The sequence below is a fragment of the Triticum aestivum genome, chromosome 7D, assembly GCF_018294505.1.
Source record: "Triticum aestivum cultivar Chinese Spring chromosome 7D, IWGSC CS RefSeq v2.1, whole genome shotgun sequence".
Taxonomy (NCBI): Eukaryota; Viridiplantae; Streptophyta; class Magnoliopsida; order Poales; family Poaceae; genus Triticum; species Triticum aestivum.
In genome coordinates this window covers 607,929,856-607,943,393 of record NC_057814.1, presented here as the reverse complement: position 1 = coordinate 607,943,393, position 13,538 = coordinate 607,929,856, and the positions used below count along the sequence as shown (strand labels likewise).

The window sequence follows — 13,538 nt, the reverse complement described above, 5'->3', positions numbered from 1 at the left end:
TAGAAATACAGGACCCAAAACGTTAATCTCTTCGCATAGGTGAACTAGGACGTGCGTCATGATGTTGAAGAAGGATGGTGGGAACACCAACTCGAAACTGACAAGACATTGCACCAAATCATTCTCTAACCTTGGTATGATTTCTGGATCGATTGCCTTCTGAGAGATTGCATTGAGGAATGCACATAGCTTCACAATGGCTAATCGAATGTTATCCGGTAGAAGCCCCCTCAATGCAACCGGAAGCAGATGCATCATAATCACGTGGCAGTCATGAGACTTTAGGTTCTGGAACTTTTTCTCTGCCATGTTTATTATTCCCTTTATATTCGACGAGAAGCCAGACGGTACCTTAATACTGAGCAGGCATTCAAAGAAGATTTCCTTCTCTTCTTTGGTAAGAGCGTAGCTGGCATGACCCTGATGTATGCCGTCTTCTCCATGCATACGTTGCTGGTCCTCCCGTGCCTCAGGTGTATCTTTTGTCTTCCCATACACGCCCAAGAAGCCAAGCAGGGTCACGCAAAGATTCTTCGTCACGTGCATCACGTCGATTGCGGAGTGGACCTCTAGGTCTTTCCAATAGGGCAGGTCCCAAAATATAGATTTCTTCTTCCACATGGGTGCGCGTCCGTTAGCATCATTCGGAACAGGTTGTCTGCCAGGACCCTTTCCAAAGGCTACCTTCAAATCCTTGACCATATCATGTACATCGGCACCAGTACGGTGGCGAGGCTTCGTCCGGTGATCCGCCTCACCTTTGAAATGCTTGCCTTTCTTTCTTACGGGATGTCTACTCGGAAGAAATCGACGATGTCCCAGGTACACATTCTTCCTACAATTGTCCAAATATATACTGTCGGTATCATCCAAACAGTGTGTGCATGCGCGGTATCCCTTATTTGTCTGTCCTGAAAGGTTACTGAGATCAGGCCAATCATTGATGGTCACGAACAGCAAGGCCTTTAGGTCAAATTCTTCCCCCATGTGCTCATCCCACGCACGTACACCTGTTCCATTCCACATCTGTAAGAGTTCTTCAACTAATGGCCTTAGGTACACATCAATGTCGTTGCCGGGTTGCTTAGGGCCTTGGATGAGCACTGGCATCATAATGAACTTCCGCTTCATGCACAACCAAGGAGGAAGGTTATACAAACATAGAGTCATAGGCCAGGTGCTATGGTTGCTGCTCTGCTCCCCAAAAGGATTGATGCCATCTGCGCTTAGATCAAACCATACGTTCCTTGCGTCATCTGCAAACTCCTTCCCGTACTTTCTCTCAATTTTTCTCCACTGTGACCCGTCAGCGGGTACTCTCAACTTTCCGTCTTTCTTACGGTCTTCTCTGTGCCATCGCATCGCCTTGTCATGCTCTTTGTTTTGGAACAAACGTTTCAACCGTGGTATTATAGGAGCATACCACATCACCTTGGCAGGAATCTTCTTCCTGGGGCGCTCGCCCTTGACATCACCAGGGTCATCGCGCCTGATCTTATAGCGCAATGCACCGCATACCGGGCAAGCGTTCAAATCCTCATACTCACCGCGGTAGAGGATGCAGGCATTAGGGCATGCATGTATCTTCTGCACCTCTAACCCTAGAGGGCAGACAACCTTCTTTTCTTCGTACGTACTCTCGGGCAATTTGTTGTCCTTTGGAAGCATATTATTTATCATTACCAGCAACTTTCCAAATCCCTTGTCAGATACACCATTCTCTGCCTTCCATTGCAGCAATTCCAGTGTGGTGCCCAACTTTTTCTTGTCAGCTTCGCAATTCGGGTGCAACAATTTCTTGTGATCCTCTAACATGCGCTGCAAGTTCTTCTTCTCCAAATCACTTGCGCAGTTTCTCTTTGCATCGGCAATGGCCCGACCTAGATCATCAACGGGCTCATCTGATGCCTCTTCTTCAGCTTCTTCCCGCATTGCCGGCTTAGCTTCTTCCCCCATTGTTGTATCATCGTATTCAGGGAACCCATGGCCAGGATAGCTGTCGTCGTCCTCTTCTTCTTCATTGTCTTCCATCATAACCCCTCTTTCTCCGTGCTTGGTCCAAACATTATTGTGGGGCATGAAACCGGACTTAAACAGGTGGACGTGAATGGTTCTTGACGTAGAGTAATTGTGATCATTCTTACATACTAAACATGGACAAGGCATAAAACCATCCGCCCGCTTGTTTGCCTCAGCCGCAAGCAGAAAAGTTTGCACGCCATTAATGAACTCGGGAGAGCATCGGTCATCGTACATCCATTGTCGGCTCATCTTCATTACACAACACCGAAAAGACCAAATTAATACAAGTTCATACATAAAGTTCATACAAGACTTAAATGCAACAAACAAATAACTCTCTAACTAAAGCATTTAAATGCAATAACAAATGCGATCAAGATCGCAACTAAGTTAACAATTGTCCAACAGCATAATGATACCAAGCCTCACTATCAATGGCATATTTTCTAATCTTTCTAATCTTCAAACGCATTTTCTCCATCTTGGTCTTGTGATCATCGACGACATCGGCAACATGCAACTCCAATTCCATCTTCTCCCCCTCAATTCTTTTCAATTTTTCTTTCAAATACTCGTTTTCTCTTTCAACTAAATTTAACCTCTCAACAATAGGGTCGGTTGGAATTTCCGGTTCACAAACCTCCTAGACAAAAATATCTATGTCAATTTGATGGGCATAATTTGTCATAAACACGAAATGCAACAACTAGTTTTAAAAGAGAATATACCACATCCGAATCATAACAAGGACGAGGGCCGACGGGGACGGATATCAAAACCATGGCACTATGTATAATAAACAACATACGATTAAGATAATTATACGAGTAACTATATATCCAAATCACACAAACATCAATTTGGTAATGTAAAACATTCATGAACAAGAGGCTCACCACAAGGTGGTGCCGGCGACGGAACGGTGCGGGCGATCGACTGTGGTTACGACGGAGATTTAGAAGGCACTAAGTAAACCACACCTACATATGCAAACTAAGTGTTATTTTTGACCTCAAATTGCATATAAATCAAATACTAGCACATATATTTCCTCCCAAATTACTAAACTCATAAATTAATCACTATACAAAAGCATTGCAAGAGCTAATCTAGCAATGAGAGATGAAAGGACAAAGTTGCTAACCTTTGTGATCATTTGAATGGATGGGGGCCTTCAAATCTTGACAAATTTTGGGCAAAATGTGTGATGAGCTCGAGAGGAAGAGGGGAAGAACAGAGAGGAGAGGGGAAAGGGGAAGAACAGAGCGAGCTCGGGTGGACGAAGGGTTTATGTAGGACGACCTTTAGCACCGGTTCGTGCCACGAACCGGTACTAAAGGTGCTGGAGGGGCCCCGGACTGACAACATCCTGCCACCACTCACTTTAGTACCGGTCCGTGGCACGAACCGGTGCTAAAGGTTAGCCCCGAACCGGTACTAATGAGAGCGGCCGGCTAGCCGTTGGAACCGGCACTAATGCACACATTAGTGTCGGCTCAAAATCAAACCGGCACTAATGTGATTGACATTTGACCCTTTTTCTACTAGTGCATGCTCATCTACACCCATGCATGAACAGTAAATTCAAAAGGATAGTAAAAATATATGAAATTTTTAGGCATCCAAGATGTTTCGAGGTGTTTCGACATCTAAGGAGCTCGTGCCAAAAAATTTCGTGGTGTTTCGACATCTAAGGAGCTCGTGCCAAAAAACAAATTTTAGGTGTCCGAGAAACTTTGAAAAAGAACAATAGAACCGGGTTTTTTTTTTGCCACGAGCTCCTCAGATGTCTAAACAATCTGAAATTGTGCGCTCACCATGTGTACATGAGCAACTTGGATGCCTAAAAAATTCAGATTTGTTTGTATTTTTTTAACGTACCGAGTGTAGATGAGCCTGAGCACCGGAGTATGAGCTATGACTGAGCTTCCATAATAGTCCTTCACATTTTTCTACTCGCGATCTACGCCGGTACCAATACACAAGGAGCAGTCATGAGATATGATGAGCTTTCATAATTCTCCATCACTTTTTTCGACTTTCAGCAAATGATTTCATCCCAAGATCCAAGTTGCACACTTGCAACAGTATATCCCCATCACCCCATGCATGCAATCTACTCGCACCTCATCATGTCCCCAACGAACGAGCACACCCGCACTGAACCAGCCTAGGCAAGACTACACGGGCGAGCAATGAGTCAGCTCCTACGTTAAAATGGGAAAAAGAATCTACATTTCCCCAGCAGAATCCAGCAGAGGTGGAATCTGCACTCGATGCAGGTTGATGGGGCTACCAGGGGAGCCCATCATTCGGCCTGTCAAAGGCTCATCAAAGCCATAGAGCAGGCCCACCGCCGGTCGGAATGACAAAAGCTTCTTCAAAAGACAAGCCATAGACTGTTTTCCCTAAAGAAAAAGCATAGACTGTTGAACAAAGATTCACGACTGGACAAGATAAATGCCAGCTCACATAAATCACAGTTGTACAAATGACCATAATGCACATTAACAAAATATTTTGTAACATTTCAGATTTGTGCTGAAGGAATATTTTTGTTAGAAGATGCTAGATTTTCTATGGAATATACTACAAATCAGAGAGATCGGCGGCCAACAGGGTGATTCATCATGCTTGCTGATCGACGATTCGTCATGGATTTCTAGTTTGTCGTTTGTTTTTGGCTCTTGAGTCGTTGGCCCTATAGGGTCTGTATCGAATCTTTCTGCTTATTTTATCACTAAGTTGTTGTAAACGTTTTAAGGGTTTCAGTTCACTAAAGCCGGGAAAGCGCCTCCGTTCTAGAAAAATGTACTACATGTAACGAATCAAACGACCAAGGTAGAAAAATAAATCCTAAGTATTATAAGGCCCTCCACTATGTATGCTCGGTGCCAAATTCACTTTCCCTTCGTTTCGCATCGATGCCCTCCATTGCCCAGCAAGTAGCTACTTTGATGCCAAATGCACAAAGTAGTAAGCAATTATCACCCCGGCCATTGAAAAAAGCAAACCGGACTGGAGAAGCTCACCAGTAAGCAGTTGATAGTTCTGTTGAGTTCTTCCATTCAGGTCCCGCTTTTTTAGGCTGTGAACATAGGTTGTGATACGATATCAAATTACACCTATATTTATATGAGGTCTCTGGGTACAAATTCCACCTATATGCTATTACCCTGTATTCCCTGACACCCTTCCGGTAACCCCAAAACGCTTCTGGCTTCTCTCGAAACTATTTTTTTATTTCCGAAACTTGTCTGATAATATTCTCTCATATTCCTAGCTCCTATAGAACTCAACTGGTCGTAATCCCTTAAGCGTGTGACCCTGCAGGTTTGATCCACTTGCAACTTTGCAAGATACGAGAAATAATAGGAATCCAGTGAGGTACATGCACATGGACACCTGCATACCCGGAGGCCAGAGACCGCGAACAACCACAATCGTAGTGGTGCCACTGCCACGAGCCTGCCCATCCCGATTGATGATGTGCAACAGTAGTAGCGCCAACAATAGGATAGGAACAAACATGTTGGGTTGCACCTGCAGCACGCACAATGCACCACAGAGCCACATGGCATAAGGATTGTGATTGTGGTCCAAGTGAGAGCATGGTTAATACTCCCTCCGTCTAGGTGTACAAGTCACCTTATGAAAACCAAATAATTTCAAAACACTTAGGCATGGTTCATTAACTCTCATCTCGTTTCTTGTTTCTTGACATAAATAAAGGAATCAACCAATAAGAGATGTGGGGCGTACATGCTTTTAATGACTTGAGACTACCAAACACGACATGCAGTGGTCAGTTCATTGCATGCAGTGCTATTAATTAGCAAATAAACATTAAGTCATCTCGTTTTTCCCTCCTCCTTAGTCATGGTGCACAACCTAAGATGACTTAGGCTGGTCGTAATGGGAGTATCATAGCTTGTATCATGCATGCCAACTAGGCAATTTTGATGAGGTGTCATAGAATTAAATGAAGAAAGAGAGAGTTGAGTATCATATCATGATACCGTATCATAATAAATGATATGCTGCTATGTGTCATGCATGACAATAAATAAAGTACTACATGATACTAATATATGATACTATGCATTAAGGAGGTAGTATCATACGCTAGTATCATATGCATGATACTAGTATATGATACTTCCCATTACAACCAGCCTTATGCACCTACACGGAGGGAATAGTATAGCCAACAACCGGCTATATGTAGTTGCCATATCACATATAGTCAACCTAATAGTAGTTATCATATATAGTAGTTAGTTGCTAAGTAGTACTAGTTTATTAATGCATGGCCCATCTTACACTTTCATAATGTTTCTTGGAGTCCATGTTGTAGCCGGCTATTAATCTATAGCCTGCTGACTGTACCTTATTACACTTGCTCTGACTTGAGTGACAACTTCTTTGCTTCCATTTATTGATGCACCTTATCTACTCATAAAACTATGAAGAACACACGCCAAGGATAAAGATAGGGACCACCAGTCCACCACAGACCATATTGTGTTCGTTGCAAGAGTCAACCCTTAGACTGCCAATAGTACTTTTTAAGGATATATAAGAGGCTATTGCACGGCCTTAGAATAAGGCCCTTACGGGTATCAAGGTTTACAAGTTTACAGAATAGTGCGGCTAGATAACTAGCAAAAGGCAAACAAAATATTAAACAAAGGGCAGCGAAGCAAATTCCCGGACGTCCTGAAGTTGTGTTCTTGCTTTGGCAAAACATATTGCCCCATAAGTTGTCAAGATTTTTGATCCAGCTTCTCACATAAATCCAATCATGGTGTTTTATCAAGTTTTTCACATAAACTGGTTCAATGTTTTTTTAATTGAGATCAGTATACAGGTGGGGTTCTCCCCATTCAAAAAAAAACAGTCCAGAAGTTGTATTGGATTCAATGCTTAAGCAAGTAATAGAGTTCTAACCAAAGATCATCCATTGCAAGAAAACACATGGTTGTCCACAATGCTACCGTACATAAATCTTCTACCACCCATGGGCTTACATTGTAAAGAGATTTTTTTCCGGGACTTTGTAGAGAGAATTGCCTACTTGACACTAACTGAAACGAGCTTCTGGCGATGTTGTCATATCTTCGTGGAATTTTATTGGGTTGTGCACCATTGTGGATGAAGCTAAGCTTTGGGCATGCCTCACCGGTCTTTACATCGGTATACGCTTCACATGCCAAGTATTTTGGAAATTGATTGTGCTTTTATGGCCTCTTTCCGTGCAAATGAAAATCTTGACAGGTCCCCTCTTATTGATATGAAGAAGGAAGCTCATAGCACCATTTAGTTTTTCAATAGCTTTAATATGTCTAAGGTAAAATTGCCAAGCCAGTTTCATTTTGATAATAGGTCTGATGGTATTCTTCTTAATAGTTGTCCGCCCTGCCTGGCATATGCTGTAAGAAGTGGTTGTAATACTTTTCTAAACAATTAATAAATGGGACGTGTTTTAAAAATAAAGTGTAAAACTACCTTTCTCTACTTGGACCTAAAAATGTTCTCCTTTCTGTTTGACATTGTGTCTATGTTTTACGTCTTTCGTGACACTTTCATCCACTCTACTACAACAATGTGTCATGTCAGATGTTAGATGCCAGGACAAAAATGCTTCTTAAGAGGCCAACTGGCGCCCGCGCGCACCTATTGGGCTGCCCCAGTTAGTTATGCCTGGTGGGTTGACAAGTGGACCTTTCATCGATTGCAAGGTGGTTGATTGGGTGCAGGCGAAACGTTTGACCGGTGACTTTTAATTTATTTAATTAAAAAACTAATTTTAAAAAAATCATGGGTTTCAAAATAGTTCTTAAATTTCAATAGAGTTCACATATATGAAAAAGCAAGATTTTTAAAAAAAAATGTAAAAAGTTCATGGATTTGAAAAAATCATGAATTTTGATTTTACTTTTTTTTTGCAAAAGTGGAAAAAAGTTCGCGGACTTGGAAATGGTCATGCATTTGAAAGATGTAAATGGATTCAAATAAAATTAACGGATTTCAAAAAGAATCCCAGGTTTTGAAAAGTTCCTAATTTGATAAATGTTTATGCATTTGAAAAATGTTCACAAAAAATTGAAAAACAGTTTGCAAAATTTGTTCAGGAAAATTGAAAAGAGTTCTGGAGTTGTAGAAAAGTTCTTGAAATTGAAAAAAGTTCACGCATTTGAAAAAAATAGAAAGGGAAAAAATGATGAACAAAATTGGGAAAGCTCAAAATTTTCATTTTTATGAATTTGAAAAAAAAGTCCGCAAATTTAAGAAATGTTCACGATTTTAAAAAAAATCATGAATTTTGAAAAAGAATTAAAAATGACAAAGGAAAAGAAATAAGAAAACCCTTACAAAGCCCATCCTTGAAAAAACCAGGAAACCCCGTTGAGAAAAAAAACTATCTAGACTGGTCGAACAGGAACTACACGCGAGACAAACGTTGCCAACCTGGAAAAAAAAAGAGTTACATGGGCCAAGCCCAAGGGTGATGGCGGGGTTCGCCGGATTACGTAATCACTTATAACCGGCGTATAAGGCGTTGAATAGGGTTTCGGATCAAGGCCTGGGCGGGAAAGGACACCTCCCAGGGCTTTGCATGGCATGTGCCCATTTATGTGTACATTCGGCCAGCAGGTGGGCTCAGCCCAAGCGTGAAAGATATTAAAAAGAAGTAAAAGAGCAAAATCACTAATTAAGAAGTACTCTTTGTAAAGATCACTCCCACCTTCTAATTGCAACAAAGCGACGCAGTGCAGATGCGTCATTTGTCGTAATATGGGAGTTTTTTTAGATTCGTTTATTCAAAACATTTTATTTTTTAAATCGTGCATCCAAATTCTGAACCGTTTTCATCGTTGGAATCCTCGCCCCGAGATCTTTTGACCAAGATCCATGTTGATATGTTTCAGTGAACTTTTGTTTCATCGATAAGAAGTTTCTGGGGTCATAAATTCAATGTTCAGCGCCAACAGTTCTAGAAGTAGAAAAAGAGAACCTCTGCATTCATGATCCGTTTATGACTGCTTAAGTTCAAAAATTTCTGGTGTCTTGTTTAATTTGAAGTTGCACTAATGCACTATCTTCAGTTTTTGTACTTATCGCCCTGTAGAACATAGCAAAGTCCTTACATTTTCCATGTAGCTACATTAATTTTCCTTGACTGTGAAAATCAATGGCGCCTTCTTACTGCTACATCTGCGCAATGTCCTTGTTATACTGATCTATCCATCCATGTATGATCCCAACTTCCTGTCTCCTTTGTTCTACAAGCCAGTCTGGATCATCCTTGGTTGCTGATCTGAGGTCCAAATGATGGGCCCCTGAACATCACCACCACAAAAGAAGTAGTCATGTTTAAGTAAGTTTCAGAATCCTTTTGACGTTGCATATTTGCTGCAATCATGTTTACCTTTCTCTGTGACAAGAGCAATGATGCTGGATGATATGTTCTTGAGCACCCTGATGATAGCAGTTTGACAGGAATACTATTAGTATTTTTTTACTGTGGTAAAATTGTTACCTGAATGGTCGAAATTATCATCATGCATGATTCATATGGTGAAATCTACTCCATGGGTCTCGCATCCCGTTGGAGAAGATGATGTTACTCCCAAACCTCTTGAGAACCTTGTCAATTTTCTGCAGTGGGTTGTACAATGCAGTACCAGATGAGCACATGCCATCTAAAGAGATGCTGCTACTGATATGTAAACACTGAGAATCTGAAACAAACACTTACATGGCCACCATATTCAGTAGTGATCCAGTGCATCCTTGGACGAACTCCGTAGACCAGGTGGCAGCCCTCCGACCTCTTCTCGTCACTGAAGCTGGACGGTGGGAACATGCTCTCGTTCGACACCGTCATCGGCATGACCATCTCTGTGCAGGCCTGCAAAAGAGTTTGTTTCAGAAAACACATATATGATCTTCTCAGGCTTCATTTGTTATCACTACACCACATTCACATGTATGTGAGTCAGGCTTGTACCTGCCAGCCCCAGCCATGGAGGCCATGAGGGTCATCGCCACCCTCCACCTCGAAGCATTTCTGGTCGCCTGTGTAATTGTAGTATAGGCTCGCCGCAGCGAAAGCTTTGCCGATGACGTCTGCTTCCGCGGGAAAAGAATCAATGATCTTGCACATCTGCAGAAATGTCAGGATAATTACATGCTCAGCAGAAAAGAATAAAAACAGGTCCTCAGACTCAGTTTTGGTAGAAACTCATGTTTCTCTCCTCATTCATGATACATTTGATGTAGTAATGCAGGCGAGAGTAAGGGTTGTAAATTAGGTTACAAGTGCCTAACCTCCTTCACAGGGTAAGCAGGCAGATTCATCATGAAATTGGCTGGAGTTGGATAGTCCACCATGGCTGTGGTGGTGAATGCTGCCCTTAGCCATAATGCCAGCGGATAAACGGAATGCACCGTCCTAAAATACAAGAGATAGAGCAATGTCACGAACCCGAGTCATCACTGTCGATTTGATCAAAGTATGATATGCTTCGTTGACAAGATGAGTTTTGCATGTCCATCAATCTACCAATTGCATTTAATGTGCATCTTTGGGGCTGCAAGTTATTTTCTCGCGTATTTCTTGGCTACAAGGTTTTACTATTTGTTTGATTTACTTGCACTTCACACAAAGAAAAGAATACTTGCAGTCATAATCTTTTGTTTTTCGCCCTACACTAGTAAATTTTATACCATGGAGACGGCGTCCTCTACAGTTATGAGTAAAGAAAAAAAATCATTTTCTCCCTGCATGATAAGATTGAGTAATTCTGTAATTGTGCTGGGCAAAGCTTACTTGCAGGCCCTAAAGGTTTTGCTGAGCTCCAAGAGCCCTGTGTCATTGGATCCCTTGTCCTCTAGCAGATCCCAGACCGCCTTGATGACACTGAAGCAATTCAGGCTCTCAGACTGCAAAATTAGTTGGATGTTACAAACTTATAATTGATCAGCTGATTAAACACTTTTTTTTTTTGGAAACATGACTTGGTACAGCTACTAATCAAGCATCAATCAGACAAAGATGTCACTAGCAAGTGACTCGTCATTCCCTTCCTTTTTTATATCTTGTCTCTACCGTATTAGTAAAAGCTGTGTCATCAGGCATCAATGATGAACAAAATATACATCAATTTGCATATCTTTGGACAAGTGAGGACCTTATTCATAACCGCCTATTGATAGCGTTTTGGCGAGGTTGCACGTCGCAATCAAACTAATCAAAAACTGAATCATTAGCCGTGTTGAACTCATTAAGGTAAGTCCTCACCTAGACATCCACATCATTAGCCATTTCAGTCACGCACTTAAATTCCATGTATTATTTCTTGAAAGATTCTAATCAAACACATCAATGGCAGTGTGCATCGCTCGATGCAGAGGCCGGGGGTAATCCTCCTTTTCGGAGAAAAAAAACATCTGTTACGCTCATGCTTTTGAAGAAAAACACCATCACCAATTCATAATTCATAACTGAAAACCACTAAGGTGCCGCTAGGTACTGATAACACGACAGCAAATGAAATTCAGTACTAATAGTAATTCAGGGCCAACACCGTGACCACAAGTGAAATTCAGTATCCAGAGCAGAGCATGCTGATCTGCCATGCGTTGTCATGACCAATAATTTGACCGGTGATACTTTGATGTTATGCAGTAGTATTGATTAATTCCCATTATTACCTTGAAGTCCTGCGAGATGGCGTCGTTGAAGCTAGACCACGGGGTGATGTCGTCGAACTGCAGTATCGGAGCAGAGGATGCCAGTGCTCCCATGGCGACATGGGGATACTTGAGCCTGAACCATGAAGCCAGCACTAGAAACAACAGGCATAAAATCATTTACTGTACTTTATTTTTGGAAGATGCATCCATACTGACTACATTATTATTGTAGATTAGCTCATCCTAATTTTCTCTCAAAAAAGATTGTCGCACACATGGATTTAATTGGCGATATGGGGAGACGCGTCGGTGATGGACATACTGCCGCCGTAGCAGCCGCCAAAGACAACGACGGGGGCGTCGACGGCAGAGAGGTTCTGCTTGAGGCTGGTGATGAGGATGGCGAAGTCGGCGAGCGCCTGCGTGGACGTCAGGTAGCCCACCGTGTCTGCCGACGTGTACGAGTCGTTTCCGAACGGCTTCGACTCCCCGTAGTACCGATGCTGCACACAAATTTCAAACAAGTTAGTACTATTATACTAGTTGAACAAGTGATTACAGTTAGTACTAATTAGTATTTTCTCTTTTTTCACGAATACATAAAGCTTGCGTATTTTTTCATTGTGAGAAGGAAAAGGAAAATAAAGTGTAATTACTATGGATGCTAATTAGCATGACAAGAAAAAAGTTTAAACAAGTGATTACTATGGAAGCTTAAACAACAGCAAAAATGGTGTCTTGTCTCGAGAGAATCAATAGGACAACCAAATTTTGGACCAGGGCGCGTGCGGTCACCGACGACATCAGCCATGGCAGAGGATGTGGCCAAAAGAGTACCTCGATGAAGACGAGGAGGGCGCCGAACTCGGGCGCGATGTCGAACATGAAGCCGGTGTTGGTGGCGAACCACTCGATGTCGCCCTCGTTGCCCGTGTACACGAACAGAGGGCCGACGCCGCCGGCGCCGGCGGTGGGTTTCCGCCAGAAGGTGTCGTTGAGGAGGTACTTCTGGGAAAAGACGCGGGAGGAGTTGGGCGTGAAGGTGAAGTGATCCAGCTCCTGCGGGAAGTAGTGCGCCGTGAACGGCTTCGCGGAGGCCGTGGCGGCGGTGGTGTACCTGCCGCTCGAGCTTGCCGCCCGGTGCTGCTGCAGAGGAGCGAGCCAAGCAGGGAAAGGAGGAGGCTGGCTGGGAAGCTTGGAGGAGGTCGCTGCTGCTGCCAGTGGTGTGGGCGCGAACGCTGTGAAGAAGAGGAGGAGGCCGCCATTTTTGCCCGTCGCTAGAGCTCTCACTGCAGGTTGCTCATGTCAGTGCTCGTGTCGTGTGGGGTTCATTCTTTGCGCTAACGCGTTAAGTATCCCGCCTGGGGAGTACGTTCGCAAGAATGAAACTCAAAGGAATTGACGGGGGCCCGCACAAGCGGTGGAGCATGTGGTTTAATTCGATGCAAAGCGAAGAACGAACTAGGGTTCAATGAATGGAGAAATTGATATTTCCTTTTTCCATGAAAAAAAGGGGCAGGGAGCAAGATCAAATACCGAGAAAAGAAGTTGACGACCCGTAGGCCTTCCACCTCCACGCGGCATTGCTCCGTCAGGCTTTTGTCCATTGCGGAAAATTCCCCACTGCTGCCTCATGAAGTGTTCTGTGGGGTTTAAGAACACGGACGAGACAAGATGGTCGTACAACACTAAGTTTTTTTTAGAGAAATGTCGGTTTTATTAATCAATCAACAACATTACACGGAGTTCCTGGGATATAAGAACCTTCATGAAGAGGTAGAGGCCCAACCCCCGAGTGGGCGACTCGGGGAAAA

General features: G+C 42.9%; 1 pseudogene; it reads right to left on the bottom strand.

Moving 5' to 3' along the window:
• Nucleotides 1-9,223: 9,223 nt before the first annotated feature.
• LOC123168208 (lysosomal Pro-X carboxypeptidase-like) lies at nucleotides 9,224-13,176 on the bottom strand (annotated as a pseudogene).
• Nucleotides 13,177-13,538: the final 362 nt, after the last annotated feature.